The sequence below is a fragment of the Platalea leucorodia genome (assembly GCF_965183815.1).
Source record: "Platalea leucorodia genome assembly, chromosome: 6".
In the NCBI taxonomy this organism is placed as follows: Eukaryota; Metazoa; Chordata; class Aves; order Pelecaniformes; family Threskiornithidae; genus Platalea; species Platalea leucorodia.
Genome location: NC_138828.1, coordinates 22,845,157 through 22,860,771, shown reverse-complemented (window position 1 = coordinate 22,860,771; position 15,615 = coordinate 22,845,157).

Below are 15,615 nucleotides of genomic sequence, written 5' to 3'. Positions count from 1 at the left end.
CCCACCAACGCTGGCGCTGTCTCTTTCTAGAGCCTCGCAAACTCCAATACTGTCTGCCCGGGCCCCTGAATAGAGCCGGAGGCAGGCACAGCAATTGTGAACGTCCAGGGATTCCTCCCACCCCAAAGGGGCCAGGACCAAAAGCTCTTGCTGCTCTTCAAGTAGCCAGGCAACCCCATTCACAGCCCCACAAATGCTGGCGCTGTCTCTTTCTAGAGCTACCCAAACTCCAATATTGTCTGCCTTGGCCCCTGATTAGAGCCAGAGGCAGGCACAGCAATTGCGAACGTCCAGGGATTCCTCCCACCCCAAAGGGGCCAGGACCAAAAGCTCTTGCTGCTCTTCAAGTAGCCAGGCAACCCCATTCACAGCCCCACAAATGCTGGCGCTGTCTCTTTCCAGAGCCTCCGAAGCTCCAATACTACCTCAGAGGGCCGCCTTGTAAAGTGGGAGCGAGGCTAAGAAACTGCGAACTTCCAGGGATTCCTCCCACCCAAAAGAGGCCAGGACCAAAACTCTTGCTGCTCTTCAAGTAGCCACGCAATCCTATTCACAGCCCCACCAATGCTGGCGCTGTCCCTTTCTACAGCCTCCCAAACTCCACTACTATCTCACTGGCCTGCCGAGTACGCCAGGAGCTAGGCTCAGCAAGTGCGAACGTCCAGGGATTCCTCCCACCCCAAAGGGGCCAGGACCAAAAGCCCTTGATGCTTTTCAAGTAGCCAGGCAAACCCCATTCACAGCCCCACAAACGCTGGCGCTGTCTCTTTCTACAGCCTCCCAAACTCCACTACTATCTCACTGGCCTGCCGAGTACGCCAGGAGCTAGGCTCAGCAAGTGCGAACGTCCAGGGATTCCTCCCACCCGAAAGGGGCTTGGGCCAAAAGCTCTTGCTGCTCTTCAAGTAGCCAGGCATCCCCATTCACAGCCCCACCGACGCTGGCACTGACTTTTTCTAGGGCCTCCCAAACTTCAATAATATCTCAGAGGTCCGCCTTGTAAAGTGGGACCCTGGCTAAGCAATTGCGAACGTCCAGGGATTCCTCCCACCCCAAAGGGGCCAGGACAAAAGCTCTTGCTGCTCTTCAAGTAGCCAGGCATTCTTATTCACAGGCCCACCAATGCTGGCGCTGTCTCTTTCTAGAGCCTCGCAAACTCCAATACTGTCTGCCCGGGCCCATGAATAGAGCCGCAGGCAGGCACAGCAATTGCGAACGTCCAGGGATTCCTCCCACCCCAAAGGGGCCAGGACCAAAAGCTCTTGCTGCTCTTCAAGTAGCCAGGCATCCCCATTCACAGCCCCACCAATGCTGGCGCTGTCTCCTTCCAGAGCGTCCCAGATGCCAATATATTCTCAGAAGGCCGTCTTGTAAAGTGGGATCCTGGCTAGCCAATTGTGAACGTCCAGGGATTCCTCCCACCCCAAAGGGGCCAGGACAAAAGCTCTTGCTGCTCTTCAAGTAGCCAGGCATTCTTATTCACAGCCCCACTAATGCTGGCGCTGTCTCTTTCTAGAGCCTCCCTAACTCCAATACTGTCTGCCCGGGCCCCTGATTAGAGCCGCAGGCAGGCACAGCAATTGCGAACGTCCAGGGATTCCTCCCACCCCATAGGGGCCAGGACCAAAAGCTCTTGCTGCTCTTCAAGAAGGCACGCAACCCCATTCACAGCCTCACAAACGATGGCGCTGTCTCTTTCTACAGTCTCCCAAGCTCTTATACTACCTGCCTGGGCAGCTAGGCCGTAGCAGAGCTCAGAAACTACGAACGTCCAGGGATTCCTCCCACTTCAAAGGGGCCAGGACCAAAAGCTCTTGCTGCTCTTCAAGTAGCCAGGCATCCCCATTTACAGCCCCACCAACGCTGGCGCTGTCTCTTTCTAGAGCTACCCAAACTCCAATACTGTCTGCCTTGGCCCCTGATTAGAGCCAGAGGCAGGCACAGCAATTGCGAACGTCCAGGGATTCCTCCCACCCCAAAGGGGCCAGGACCAAAAGCTCTTGCTGCTCTTCAAGTAGCTAGGCAACCCCATTCACAGCACCACAAATGCTGGCGCTGTCTCTTTCTAGAGCCTCCGAAGCTCCAATACTACCTCAGAGGGCCGCCTTGTAAAGTGGGAGCGAGGCTAAGAAACTACGAACTTCCAGGGATTCCTCCCACCCCAAAGAGGCCAGGACCAAAACTCTTGCTGCTCTTCAAGTAGCCATGCAATCCTATTCACAGCCCCACCAACGCTGGCGCTGTCTCTTTCTACAGCCTCCCAAACTCCACTACTATCTCCCTGGGCTGCCGAGTACGCCAGGAGCTAGGCTCAGCAAGTGCGAACGTCCAGGGATTCCTCCCACCCCAAAGGGGCCAGGACCTAAAGCTCTTGCTGCTCTTCAAGTAGCCAGGCATCCCCATTCACAGCCCCACCAACGCTGGCGCTGACTTTTTCTAGGGCCTCCCAAACTTCAATACTATCTCAGAGGTCCGCCTTGTAAAGTGGGAGCGAGGCTCAGCAATTGCAAACGTCCAGGGATTCCTCCCACCCCAAAGGGGCCAGGACAAAAGCTCTTGCTGCTCTTCAAGCAGCCAGGCATTCTTATTTACAGCCCCACCAACGCTGGCGCTGTCTCTTTCTAGAGCCTCCCTAACTCCAATACTGTCTGCCTGGGCCCCTGAATAGAGCCGCAGGCAGGCACAGCAATTGTGAACGTCCAGGGATTCCTCCCACCCCAAAGGGGCCAGGACCAAAAGCTCTTGCTGCTCTTCAAGTAGCCAGGCATCCCCATTCACAGCCCCACCAACGCTGGCGCTGTCTCTTTCTAGAGCCGCCCAAACTCCAATACAGTCTGTCTTGGCCCCTGATTACAGCCGGAGGCAGGCACAGCAATTGCGAACGTCCAGGGATTCCTCCCACCCCAAAGGGGCCAGGACCAAAAGCTCTTGCTGCTCTTCAAGTAGCCAGGCATCCCCATTCACAGCCCCACCAACGCTGGCACTGACTTTTTCTAGGGCCTCCCAAACTTCAATACTATCTCAGAGGTCCGCCTTGTAAAGTGGGAGCGAGGCTCAGCAATTGCGAACGTCCAGGGATTCTTCCCACCCCAAAGGGGCCAGGACAAAAGCTCTTGCTGCTCTTCAAGTAGCCAGGCATTCTTATTTACAGCCCCACCAACGCTGGCGCTGTCTCTTTCTAGAGCCTCGCAAACTCCAATACTGTCTGTCTGGGCCCCAGATTAGAGCCGGAGGCAGGCACAGCAATTGCGAACGTCCAGGGATTCCTCCCACCCCAAAGGGGCCAGGACCAAAAGCTCTTGCTGCTCTTCAAGTAGCCAGGCATCCCCATTCACAGCCCCACCAATGCTGGCGCTGTCTCTTTCCAGAGCGTCCCAGATGCCAATATATTCTCAGAAGGCCGTCTTGTAAAGTGGGACCCTGGCTAGCCAATTGTGAACGTCCAGGGATTCCTCCCACCCCAAAGGGGCCAGGACAAAAGCTCTTGCTGCTCTTCAAGTAGCCAGGCATTTTATTCACAGCCCCAACAATGCTGGCGCTGTCTCTTTCTAGAGCCTCCCTAACTCCAATAATGTCTGCCCGGGCCCCTGATTAGAGCCGCAGGCAGGCACAGCAATTGCCAACGTCCAGGGATTCCTCCCACCCCATAGGGGCCAGGACCAAAAGCTCTTGCTGCTCTTCAAGAAGGCACGCAACCCCATTCACAGCCTCACAAACGATGGCGCTGTCTCTTTCTACAGTCTCCCAAGCTCTTATACTACCTGCCTGGGCAGCTAGGCCGTAGCAGAGCTCAGAAACTACGAACGTCCAGGGATTCCTCCCACCCCAAAGGGGCCAGGACCAAAAGCTCTTGCTGCTCTTCAAGTAGCCAGGCATCCCCATTTACAGCCCCACCAACGCTGGCGCTGTCTCTTTCTACAGCTACCCAAACTACAATAATGTCTGCCTTGGCCCCTGATTAGAGCCAGAGGCAGGCACAGCAATTGCGAACGTCCAGGGATTCCTCCCACCCCAAAGGGGCCAGGACCAAAAGCTCTTGCTGCTCTTCAAGTAGCTAGGCAACCCCATTCACAGCCCCACAAATGCTGGCGCTGTCTCTTTCCAGAGCCTCCGAAGCTCCAATACTACCTCAGAGGGCCGCCTTGTAAAGTGGGAGCGAGGCTAAGAAACTGCGAACTTCCAGGGATTCCTCCCACCCCAAAGAGGCCAGGACCAAAACTCTTGCTGCTCTTCAAGTAGCCACGCAATCCTATTCACAGCCCCACCAACGCTGGCGCTGTCCCTTTCTACAGCCTCCCAAACTCCACTACTATCTCACTGGCCTGCCGAGTACGCCAGGAGCTAGGCTCAGCAATTGCGAACGTCCAGGGATTCCTCCCACCCCAAAGGGGCCAGGACCAAAAGCCCTTGATGCTTTTCAAGTAGCCAGGCAAACCCCATTCACAGCCCCACAAATGCTGGCGCTGTCTCTTTCTACAGCCTCCCAAACTCCACTACTATCTCACTGGGCTGCCGAGTACGCCAGGAGCTAGGCTCAGCAAGTGCGAACGTCCAGGGATTCCTCCCACCCCAAAGGGGCCAGGACCAAAAGCTCTTGCTGCTCTTCAAGTACCCAGGCATCCCCATTCACAGCCCCACCTATGCTGGCACTGACTTTTTCTAGGGCCTCCCAAACTTCAATACTATCTCAGAGGTCCGCCTTGTAAAGTGGGAGTGAGGCTCAGCAATTGCGAACGTCCAGGGATTCCTCCCACCCCAAAGGGGCCAGGACAAAAGCTCTTGCTGCTCTTCAAGTAGCCAGGCATCCCCATTTACAGCCCCACCAACGCTGGCGCTGTCTCTTTCTAGAGCCGCCCAAACTCCAATACTGTCTGCCCGGGCCCCTGATTAGAGCCGGAGGCAGGCACAGCAATTGCGAAAGTCCAGGGATTCCTCCCACCCCAAAGGGTCTTGGACCAAAAGCTCTTGCTGATGTTCAAGTAGCCAGGCATCCCCATTCACAGCCCCACCAACGCTGGCGCTGTCTCTTTCTAAGGCCTCCCAAAATTCAATACTATCTCAGAGGTCCGCCTTGTAAAGTGGGACCCTGGCTAAGCAATTGCGAACGTCCAGGGATTCCTCGCACCCCAAAGGGGTCAGGACAAAAGCTCTTGCTGCTCTTCAAGTAGCCAGGCATTCTTATTCACCGCCCCACCAATGCTGGCGCTGTCTCTTTCTAGAGCCTCCCAAACTCCAATATTGTCTGCCCGGGCCCCTGAATAGAGCCGCAGGCAGGCACAGCAATTGCGAACGTCCAGGGATTCCTCCCACCCCAAAGGGGCCAGGACCAAAAGCTCTTGCTGCTCTTCAAGTAGCCAGGCATCCCCATTCACAGCCCCACCAACGCTGGCGCTGTCTCTTTCCAGAGCGTCCCAGATGCCAATATATTCTCAGAAGGCCGTCTTGTAAAGTGGGACCCTGGCTAACCAATTGTGAACGTCCAGGGATTCCTCCCACCCCAAAGGGGCCAGGACAAAAGCTCTTGCTGCTCTTCAAGTAGCCAGGCATTCTTATTCACAGCCCCACTAATGCTGGCGCTGTCTCTTTCTAGAGCCTCCCTAACTCCAATACTGTCTGCCCGGGCCCCTGAATAGAGCCGCAGGCAGGCACAGCAATTGTGAACGTCCAGGGATTCTTCCCACCCCATAGGGGCCAGGACCAAAAGCTCTTGCTGCTCTTCAAGAAGGCACGCAACCCCATTCACAGCCTCACAAAAGATGGCGCTGTCTCTTTCTACAGTCTCCCAAGCTCTTATACTACCTGCCTGGGCACGTAGGCCATAGCAGAGCTCAGAAACTACGAACGTCCAGGGATTCCTCCCACCCCAAAGGGGCCAGGACCAAAAGCTCTTGCTGCTCTTCAAGTAGCCAGGCATCCCCATTTACAGCCCCACCAACGCTGGCGCTGTCTCTTTCTAGAGCTACCCAAACTACAATACTGTCTGCCTCTGCCCTTGATTAGAGCCAGAGGCAGGCACAGCAATTGCGAACGTCCAGGGATTCCTCCCACCCCAAAGGGGCCAGGACCAAAAGCTCTTGCTGCTCTTCAAGTAGCTAGGAAACCCCATTCACAGCCCCACAAATGCTGGCGCTGTCTCTTTCCAGAGCCTCCGAAGCTCCAATACTACCTCAGAGGGCCGCCTTGTAAAGTGGGAGCGAGGCTAAGAAACTGCGAACTTCCAGGGATTCCTCCCACCCAAAAGAGGCCAGGACCAAAACTCTTGCTGCTCTTCAAGTAGCCACGCAATTCTATTTACAGCCCCACAAACGCTGGCGCTGTCTCTTTCTACAGCCTCCCAAACTCCACTACTATCTCACTGGGCTGCCGAGTACGCCAGGATCTAGGCTCAGCAAGTGCGAACGTCCAGGGATTCCTCCCACCCGAAAGGGGCTTGGGCCAAAAGCTCTTGCTGCTCTTCAAGTAGCCAGGCATCCCCATTCACAGCCCCACCAACGCTGGCGCTGTCTCTTTCTAGGGCCTCCCAAACTTCAATAATATCTCAGAGGTCCGCCTTGTAAAGTGGGACCCTGGCTAAGCAATTGCGAACGTCCAGGGATTCCTACCACCCCAAAGGGGCCAGGACCAAAAGCTCTTGCTGCTCTTCAAGTAGCCAGGCATCCCCATTTACAGCCCCACCAACGCTGGCGCTGTCTCTTTCTAGAGCCTCCCAAACTCCAATACTGTCTGCCCGGGCCCCTGATTAGTGTCGGAGGCAGGCACAGCAATTGCGAACGTCCAGGGATTCCTCCCACCCCAAAGGGGCCAGGACCAAAAGCTCTTGCTGCTCTTCAAGTAGCTAGGCAACCCCATTCACAGCCCCACAAATGCTGGCGCTGTCTCTTTCCAGAGCCTCCGAAGCTCCAATACTACCTCAGAGGGCCGCCTTGTAAAGTGGGAGCGAGGCTAAGAAACTGTGAACTTCCAGGGATTCCTCCCACCCCAAAGAGGCCAGGACCAAAACTCTTGCTGCTCTTCAAGTAGCCACGCAATCCTATTCACAGCCCGACCAACGCTGGCGCTGTCTCTTTCTACAGCCTCCCAAACTCCACTACTATCTCACTGGCCTGCCGAGTACGCCAGGAGCTAGGCTCAGCAATTGTGAACGTCCAGGGATTCCTCCCACCCCAAAGGGGCCAGGACCAAAAGCCCTTGATGCTTTTCAAGTAGCCAGGCAAACCCCATTCACAGCCCCACAAACGCTGGCGCTGTCTGTTTCTACAGCCTCCCAAACTCCACTACTATCTCACTGGGCTGCCAAGTACGCCAGGAGCTAGGCTCAGCAAGTGCGAACGTCCAGGGATTCCTCCCACCCGAAAGGGGCTTGGGCCAAAAGCTCTTGCTGCTCTTCAAGTAGCCAGGCATCCCCATTCACAGCCCCACCAACGCTGGCACTGAATTTTTCTAGGGCCTCCCAAACTTCAATACTATCTCAGAGGTCCGCCTTGTAAAGTGGGAGCGAGGCTCAGCAATTGCAAACGTCCAGGGATTCCTCCCACCCCAAAGGGGCCAGGACAAAAGCTCTTGCTGCTCTTCAAGCAGCCAGGCATTCTTATTTACAGCCCCAGCAACGCTGGCGCTGTCTCTTTCTAGAGCCTCGGAAACTCCAATACTGTCTGCCCGGGCCCCTGAATAGAGCCGGAGGCAGGCACAGCAATTGTGAACGTCCAGGGATTCCTCCCACCCCAAAGGGGCCAAGACCAAAAGCTCTTGCTGCTCTTCAAGTAGCCAGGCATCCTCATTTACAGCCCCACAAACGCTGGCGCTGTCTCTTTCTAGAGCCGCCCAAACTCCAATACAGTCTGTCTTAGCCCCTGATTAGAGCCGGAGGCAGGCACAGCAATTGCGAACGTCCAGGGATTCCTCCCACCCCAAAGGGGCCAGGACCAAAAGCTCTTGCTGCTCTTCAAGTAGCCAGGCAACCCCATTCACAGCCCCACCAACGCTGGCGCTGACTTTTTCTAGGGCCTCCCAAACTTCAATACTATCTCAGAGGTCCGCCTTGTAAAGTGGGAGCGAGGCTCAGCAATTGTGAACGTCCAGGGATTCCTCCCACCCCAAAGGGGCCAGGACAAAAGCTCTTGCTGCTCTTCAAGTAGTCAGGCATCCCCATTCACAGCCCCACCAATGCTGGCACTGTCTCTTTCCAGAGCGTCCCAGATGCCAATATATTCTCAGAAGGCCGTCTTGTAAAGTGGGACCCTGGCTAAGCAATTGTGAACGTCCAGGGATTCCTCCCACCCCAAAGGGGCCAGGACCAAAAGCTCTTGCTGCTCTTCAAGTAGCCAGGCATCCCCATTCACAGCCCCACCAATGCTGGCGCTGTCTCTTTCCAGAGCGTCCCAGATGCCAATATATTCTCAGAAGGCCGTCTTGTAAAGTGGGACCCTGGCTAAGCAATTGTGAACGTCCAGGGATTCCTCCCACCCCAAAGGGGCCAGGACCAAAAGCTCTTGCTGCTCTTCAAGTAGCCAGGCATCCCCATTCACAGCCCCACCAATGCTGGCGCTGTCTCTTTCCAGAGCGTCCCAGATGCCAGTATATTCTCAGAAGGCCGTCTTGTAAAGTGGGACCCTGGCTAAGCAACTGTGATCGTCCAGGGATTCCTCCCACCCCAAGGGTCCAGGACAAAAGCTCTTGCTGCTCTTCAAGTAGCCAGGCATTCTTATTCACAGCCCCACCAATGCTGGCGCTGTCTCTTTCTAGAGCCTCCCTAACTCCAATACTGTCTGCCCGGGCCCCTGATTAGAGCCGGAGGCAGGCACAGCAACTGCGAACGTCCAGGGATTCCTCCCACCCCAAAGGGGCCAGGACCAAAAGCTCTTGCTGCTCTTCAAGTAGCCAGGCATCCCCATTCACAGCCCCACCAATGCTGGCGCTGTCTCTTTCCAGAGCGTCCCAGATGCCAATATATTCTCAGAAGGCCGTCTTGTAAAGTGGGACCCTGGCTAAGCAATTGTGAACGTCCAGGGATTCCTCCCACCCCAAAGGGGCCAGGACCAAAAGCTCTTGCTGCTCTTCAAGTAGCCAGGCATCCCCATTCACAGCCCCACCAATGCTGGCGCTGTCTCTTTCCAGAGCGTCCCAGATGCCAATATATTCTCAGAAGGCCGTCTTGTAAAGTGGGACCCTGGCTAGCCAATTGTGAACGTCCAGGGATTCCTCCCACCCCAAAGGGGCCAGGACAAAAGCTCTTGCTGCTCTTCAAGTAGCCAGGCATTTTATTCACAGCCCCAACAATGCTGGCGCTGTCTCTTTCTAGAGCCTCCCTAACTCCAATAATGTCTGCCCGGGCCCCTGATTAGAGCCGCAGGCAGGCACAGCAATTGCCAACGTCCAGGGATTCCTCCCACCCCATAGGGGCCAGGACCAAAAGCTCTTGCTGCTCTTCAAGAAGGCACGCAACCCCATTCACAGCCTCACAAACGATGGCGCTGTCTCTTTCTACAGTCTCCCAAGCTCTTATACTACCTGCCTGGGCAGCTAGGCCGTAGCAGAGCTCAGAAACTACGAACGTCCAGGGATTCCTCCCACCCCAAAGGGGCCAGGACCAAAAGCTCTTGCTGCTCTTCAAGTAGCCAGGCATCCCCATTTACAGCCCCACCAACGCTGGCGCTGTCTCTTTCTACAGCTACCCAAACTACAATAATGTCTGCCTTGGCCCCTGATTAGAGCCAGAGGCAGGCACAGCAATTGCGAACGTCCAGGGATTCCTATCACCCCAAAGGGGCCAGGACCAAAAGCTCTTGCTGCTCTTCAAGTAGCTAGGCAACCCCATTCACAGCCCCACAAATGCTGGCGCTGTCTCTTTCCAGAGCCTCCGAAGCTCCAATACTACCTCAGAGGGCCGCCTTGTAAAGTGGGAGCGAGGCTAAGAAACTGTGAACTTCCAGGGATTCCTCCCACCCCAAAGGGGCCAGGACCAAAAGCCCTTGCTCCTTTTCAAGTAGCCAGGCAAACCCCATTCACAGCCCCACAAACGCTGGCGCTGTCTCTTTCTACAGCCTCCCAAACTCCACTACTATCTCACTGGGCTGCCAAGTACGCCAGGAGCTAGGCTCAGCAAGTGCGAACGTCCAGGGATTCCTCCCACCCCAAAGGGGCCAGGACCAAAAGCTCTTGCTGCTCTTCAAGTAGCCACGCAACCCCATTCACAGCCTCACAAACGATGGCGCTGTCTCTTTCTTGAGCCTCCAAAAGTCTTATAATACCTGCCTGGGCAGCTAGGCCGTAGCAGAGCTCAGAAACTACGAACGTCCAGGGATTCCTCCCACCCCAAAGGGGCCAGGACCAAAAGCTCTTGCTGCTCTTCAAGTAGCCAGGCATTCTCATTTACAGCCCCACAAACGCTGGCGCTGTCTCTTTCTAGAGCCTCGCAAACTCCGATACTGTCTGCCCGGGCCCCTGAATAGAGCCGGAGGCACGCACAGCAATTGCGAAGGTCCAGGGATTCCTCCCACCCCAAAGGGGCCAGGACCAAAAGCTCTTGCTGCTCTTCAAGGAGCCAGGCAACCCCATTCACAGCCCACCAACGCTGCCGCTGTCTCTATCTACAGCCTCCGTAACTCCAATAGTAACTCAGAGGGCCGCCTGGTAAAGTGGGATCGAGGCTAAGAAACTGCGAACGTCCAGGGATTCCTCCCACCCCAAAGGGGCCAGGACCAAAAGCTCTTGCTGCTTTTCAATTAGCCAGGCAAACCCCATTCACAGCCCCACAAACGATGGCGCTGTCTCTTTCTAGAGCCTCCCTAACTCCACTACTATCTCACTGGGCTGCCAAGTATGCCAGGAGTTAGGCTCAGCAAGTGCGAACGTCCAGGGACTCCTCCCACCCCAAAGGGGCTTGGACCAAAAGCTCTTGCTGCTCTTCAAGTAGCCACGCAACCCCATTCACAGCCGCAACAACGCTGGCGCTGACTTTTTCTAGGGCCTCCCAAACTTCAATAATATCTCAGAAGTCCGCCTTGTAAAGTGGGAGCGAGGCTCAGCAATTGCGAACGTCCAGGGATTCCTCCCACCCCAAAGGGGCCAGGACCAAAAGCTCTTGCTGATCTTCTAGTAGCCACGCAACCCCATTCACAGGCCCACCAACGCTGGCGCTGTCTCTTTCCAGAGCGTCCCAGATGCCAATATATTCTCAGAAGGCCGCCTTGTAAAGTGGGACCCTGGCTAAGCAACTGTGAACGTCCAGGGATTCCTCCCACCCCAAAGGGGCCAGGACCAAAAGCTCTTGCTGCTCTTCAAGTAGCCAGGCATTCTTATTTACAGCCCCACCAACGCTGGCGCTGTCTCTTTCTAGAGCCTCGCAAACTCCAATACTGTCTGCCCGGGCCCCTGATTAGAGTCGGAGGCAGGCACAGCAATTGCGAACGTCCAGGGATTCCTCCCACCCCAAAGGGGCCAGGACCAAAAGCTCTTGCTGCTCTTCAAGTAGCCAGGCAACCCCATTCACAGCCCCACCAACGCTGGCGCTGAATTTTTCTAGGGCCTCCCAAACTTCAATACTATCTCAGACGTCCGCCTTGTAAAGTGGGAGCGAGGCTCAGCAAGTGCGAATGTCCAAGGATTCCTCCCACCCCAAAGGGGCCAGGACAAAAGCTCTTGCTGCTCTTCAAGTAGCCAGGCATTCTTATTCACAGCCCCACCAATGCTGGCGCTGTCTCTTTCCAGAGCGTCCCAGATGCCAATATATTCTCAGAGGTCCGCCTTGTAAAGTGGGAGCGAGGTTCAGCAATTGCGAACGTCCAGGGATTCCTCCCACCCCAAAGGGGCCAGGACAAAAGCTCTTGCTGCTCTTCAAGTAGCCAGGCAACCCCATTCACAGCCCCACAAACGCTGCCGCTGTCTCTTTCTACAGCCTCCCATACTCCCATAATATCTTCCTGGGTCCCTGAGTAGAGCCGGATCCCAGCTCAGCAATTGTGAACGTCCAGGAATTCCTCCCACCCCAAAGGGGCCAGGACCAAAAGCTCTTGCTGCTCTTCAAGAAGGCACGCAACCCCATGCACAGCCTCACAAACGATGGCGCTGTCTCTTTCTACAGTCTCCCAAACTCTTATACTACCTGCCTGGGCAGCTAGGCCGTAGCATAGCTCAGAAATTGCGAACGTCAAGGGAATCCTCCCCAACCAAAGGGGCCAGGACCAAAAGCTCTTGCTGCTTTTCAAGTAGCCAGGCAAACCCCATTCACAGCCTCACAAACGATGGCGCTGTCTCTTTCTACAGCCTCCCTAACTCCAATACTATCTCACTGGACTGCCGAGTACGCCAGGAGTTAGGCTCAGCAATTGCGAACGTCCAGGGACTCCTCCCACCCGAAAGGGGCTTGGACCAAAAGCTCTTGCTGCTCTTCAAGTAGCCACGCAACCCCATTCACAGCCTCACCAACGCTGGCGCTGACTTTTTCTAGGGCCTCCCAAACTTCAATACTATCTCAGACGTCCGCCTTGTAAAGTGGGAGCGAGGCTCAGCAATTGCGAACGTCCAGGGATTCCTCCCACCCCAAAGGGGCCAGGACAAAAGCTCTTGCTGCTCTTCAAGTAGCCAGGCATTCTTATTCACAGCCCCACCAACGCTGGCGCTGTCTCTTTCTAGAGCCTTGCAAACTCCAATACTGTCTGCCCGGGCCCCTTATTAGAGCTGCAGGCAGGCACAGCAATTGCGAATGTCCAGGGATTCCTCCCACCCCAAAGGGGCCAGGACCAAAAGCTCTTGCTGCTCTTCAAGAAGGCACGCAACCCCATTCACAGCCTCACAAACGATGGCGCTGTCTCTTTCTACAGTCTCCCAAGCTCTTATACTACCTGCCTGGGCAGCTAGGCTGTAGCAGAGCTCAGAAACTACGAACGTCCAGGGATTCCTCCCACCCCAAAGGGGCCAGGACCAAAAGCTCTTGCTGCTCTTCAAGTAGCCAGGCATCCCCATTTACAGCCCCACCAACGCTGGCGCTGTCTCTTCCTAGAGCCTCCCAAACTCCAATACTGTCTGCCTTGGCCCCTGATTAGAGCCGGAGGCAGGCACAGCAATTGCGAACGTAAAGGGATTCCTCCCACCCCAAAGGGGCCAGGACCAAAAGCTCTTTCTGCTCTTCAAGTAGCTAGCCAACCCCATTCACAGCCCCACAAATGCTGGCGCTGTCTCTTTCCAGAGCCTCCGAAGCTCCAATACTACCTCAGAGGGCCACCTTGTAAAGTGGGAGCGAGGCTAAGAAACTGCGAACTTCCAGGGATTCCTCCCACCCAAAAGAGGCCAGGACCAAAACTCTTGCTGCTCTTCAAGAAGCCACGCAATCCCATTCACAGCCCCACCAACGCTGGCGCTGTCTCTTTCTACAGCCTCCCAAAATCCACTACTATCTCACTGGCCTGCCGAGTACGCCAGGAGCTAGGCTCAGCAAGTGCGAACGTCCAGGGATTCCTCCCACCCCAAAGGGGCCAGGACCAAAAGCCCTTGATGCTTTTCAAGTAGCCAGGCAAACCCCATTCACAGCCCCACAAACGCTGGCGCTGTCTCTTTCTACAGCCTCCCAAACTCCACTACTATCTCCCTGGGCTGCCGAGTACGCCAGGAGCTAGGCTCAGCAAGTGCGAACGTCAAGGGATTCCTCCCACCCCAAAGGGGCTTAGACCAAAAGCTCTTGCTGCTCTTCAAGTACCCAGGCATCCCCATTCACAGCCCCACCAACGCTGGCGCTGACTTTTTCTAGGGCCTCCCAAACTTCAATACTATCTCAGAGGTCCGCCTTGTAAAGTGGGAGCGAGGCTCAGCAATTGCGAACGTCCAGGGATTCCTCCCACCCCAAAGGGGCCAGGACAAAAGCTCTTGCTGCTCTTCAAGTAGCCAGGCATTCTTATTTACAGCCCCACCAACGCTGGCGCTGTCTCTTTCTAGAGCCTCGCAAACTCCAATACTGTCTGCCCGGGCCCCTGATTAGAGCCGGAGGCAGGCACAGCAATTGCGAACGTCCAGGGATTCCTCCCACCCCAAAGGGGCCAGGACCAAAAGCTCTTGCTGCTCTTCAAGTAGCCAGGCATCCCCATTCACAGCCCCACCAATGTTGGCGCTGTCTCTTTCTAGAGCCTCCCAAACTCCCATACTACCTGCATGGGCAGCCGAGTACACCTGGCGCCAGGCTCAGCAATTGCGAACGTCCAGGGATTCCTCCCACCCCAAAGGGGCCAGGACAAAAGCTCTTGCTGCTCTTCAAGTAGCCAGGCATTCTTATTCACAGCCCCACCAATGCTGGCGCTGTCTCTTTCCAGAGCGTCCCAGATGCCAATATATTCTCAGAAGGCCGTCTTGTAAAGTGGGACCCTGGCTAAGCAACTGTGAACGTCCAGGGATTCCTCCCACCCCAAAGGGGCCAGGACCAAAAGCTCTTTCTGCTCTTCAAGTAGCCACGCAACCCCATTCACAGCCCCACAAACGCTGCCGCTGTCTCTTTCTACAGCCTCCCATACTCCCATAATATCTGCCTGGGTCCCTGAGTAGAGCCGGATCCCAGCTCAGCAATTGTGAACGTCCAGGGATTCCTCCCACCCCAAAGGGGCCAGGACCAAAAGCTCTTGCTGCTCTTCAAGTAGCTAGGCAACCCCATACACAGCCTCACAAACGACGGCGCTGTCTCTTTCTACAGCCTCCCAAACTCTTATACTACCTGCCTGGGCAGCTAGGCCGTAGCACAGCTCAGAAATTGCGAACGTCCAGGGATTCCTCCCACCCCAAAGGGGCCAGGACCAAAAGCTCTTGCTGCTCTTCAAGTAGACAGGCATACCCCATTCACAGCCCCACCAACGCTGGCGCTGTCTCTTTCGAAAGCCTCCCAAACTCCACTAGTACCTCAGAGGGCCGCCTTGTAAACTGGGAGCGAGGCTAAGAAACTGCGAACTTCCAGGGATTCCTCCCACCCCAAAGAGGCCAGGACCAAAACTCTTGCTGCTCTTCAAGTAGCCACGCAATCCCATTCACAGCCCCAACAACGCTGGCGCTGTCTCTTTCTACAGCCTCCCAACTCCACTACTATCTCACTGGCCTGCCGAGTACGCCCGGAGCTAGGCTCAGCAAGTGCGAACGTCCAGGGATTCCTCCCACCCCAAAGGGGCCAGGACCAAAAGCCCTTGATGCTTTTCAAGTAGCCAGGCAAACCCCATTCACAGCCCCACAAACGCTGCCGCTGTCGCTTTCTACAGCCTCCCAAACTCCACTACTATCTCACTGGGCTGCCGAGTACGCCAGGAGCTAGGCTCAGCAAGTGCGAACGTCCAGGGATTCCTCCCACCCCAAAGGGGCCAGGACCAAAAGCTCTTGCTGCTCTTCAAGTACCCAGGCATCCCCATTCACAGCCCCACCAACGCTGGCGCTGACTTTTTCTAGGGCCTCCCAAACTTCAATAATATCTCAGAGGTCCGCCTTGTAAAGTGGGAGCGAGGCTCAGCAATTGCGAACGTTCAGGGATTCCTCCCACCCCAAAGGGGCCAGGACAAAAGCTCTTGCTGCTCTTCAAGTAGCCAGGCATTCTTATTTACAGCCCCACCAACGCTGGCGCTGTCTCTTTCTAGAGCCTCCCTAACTCCAATACTG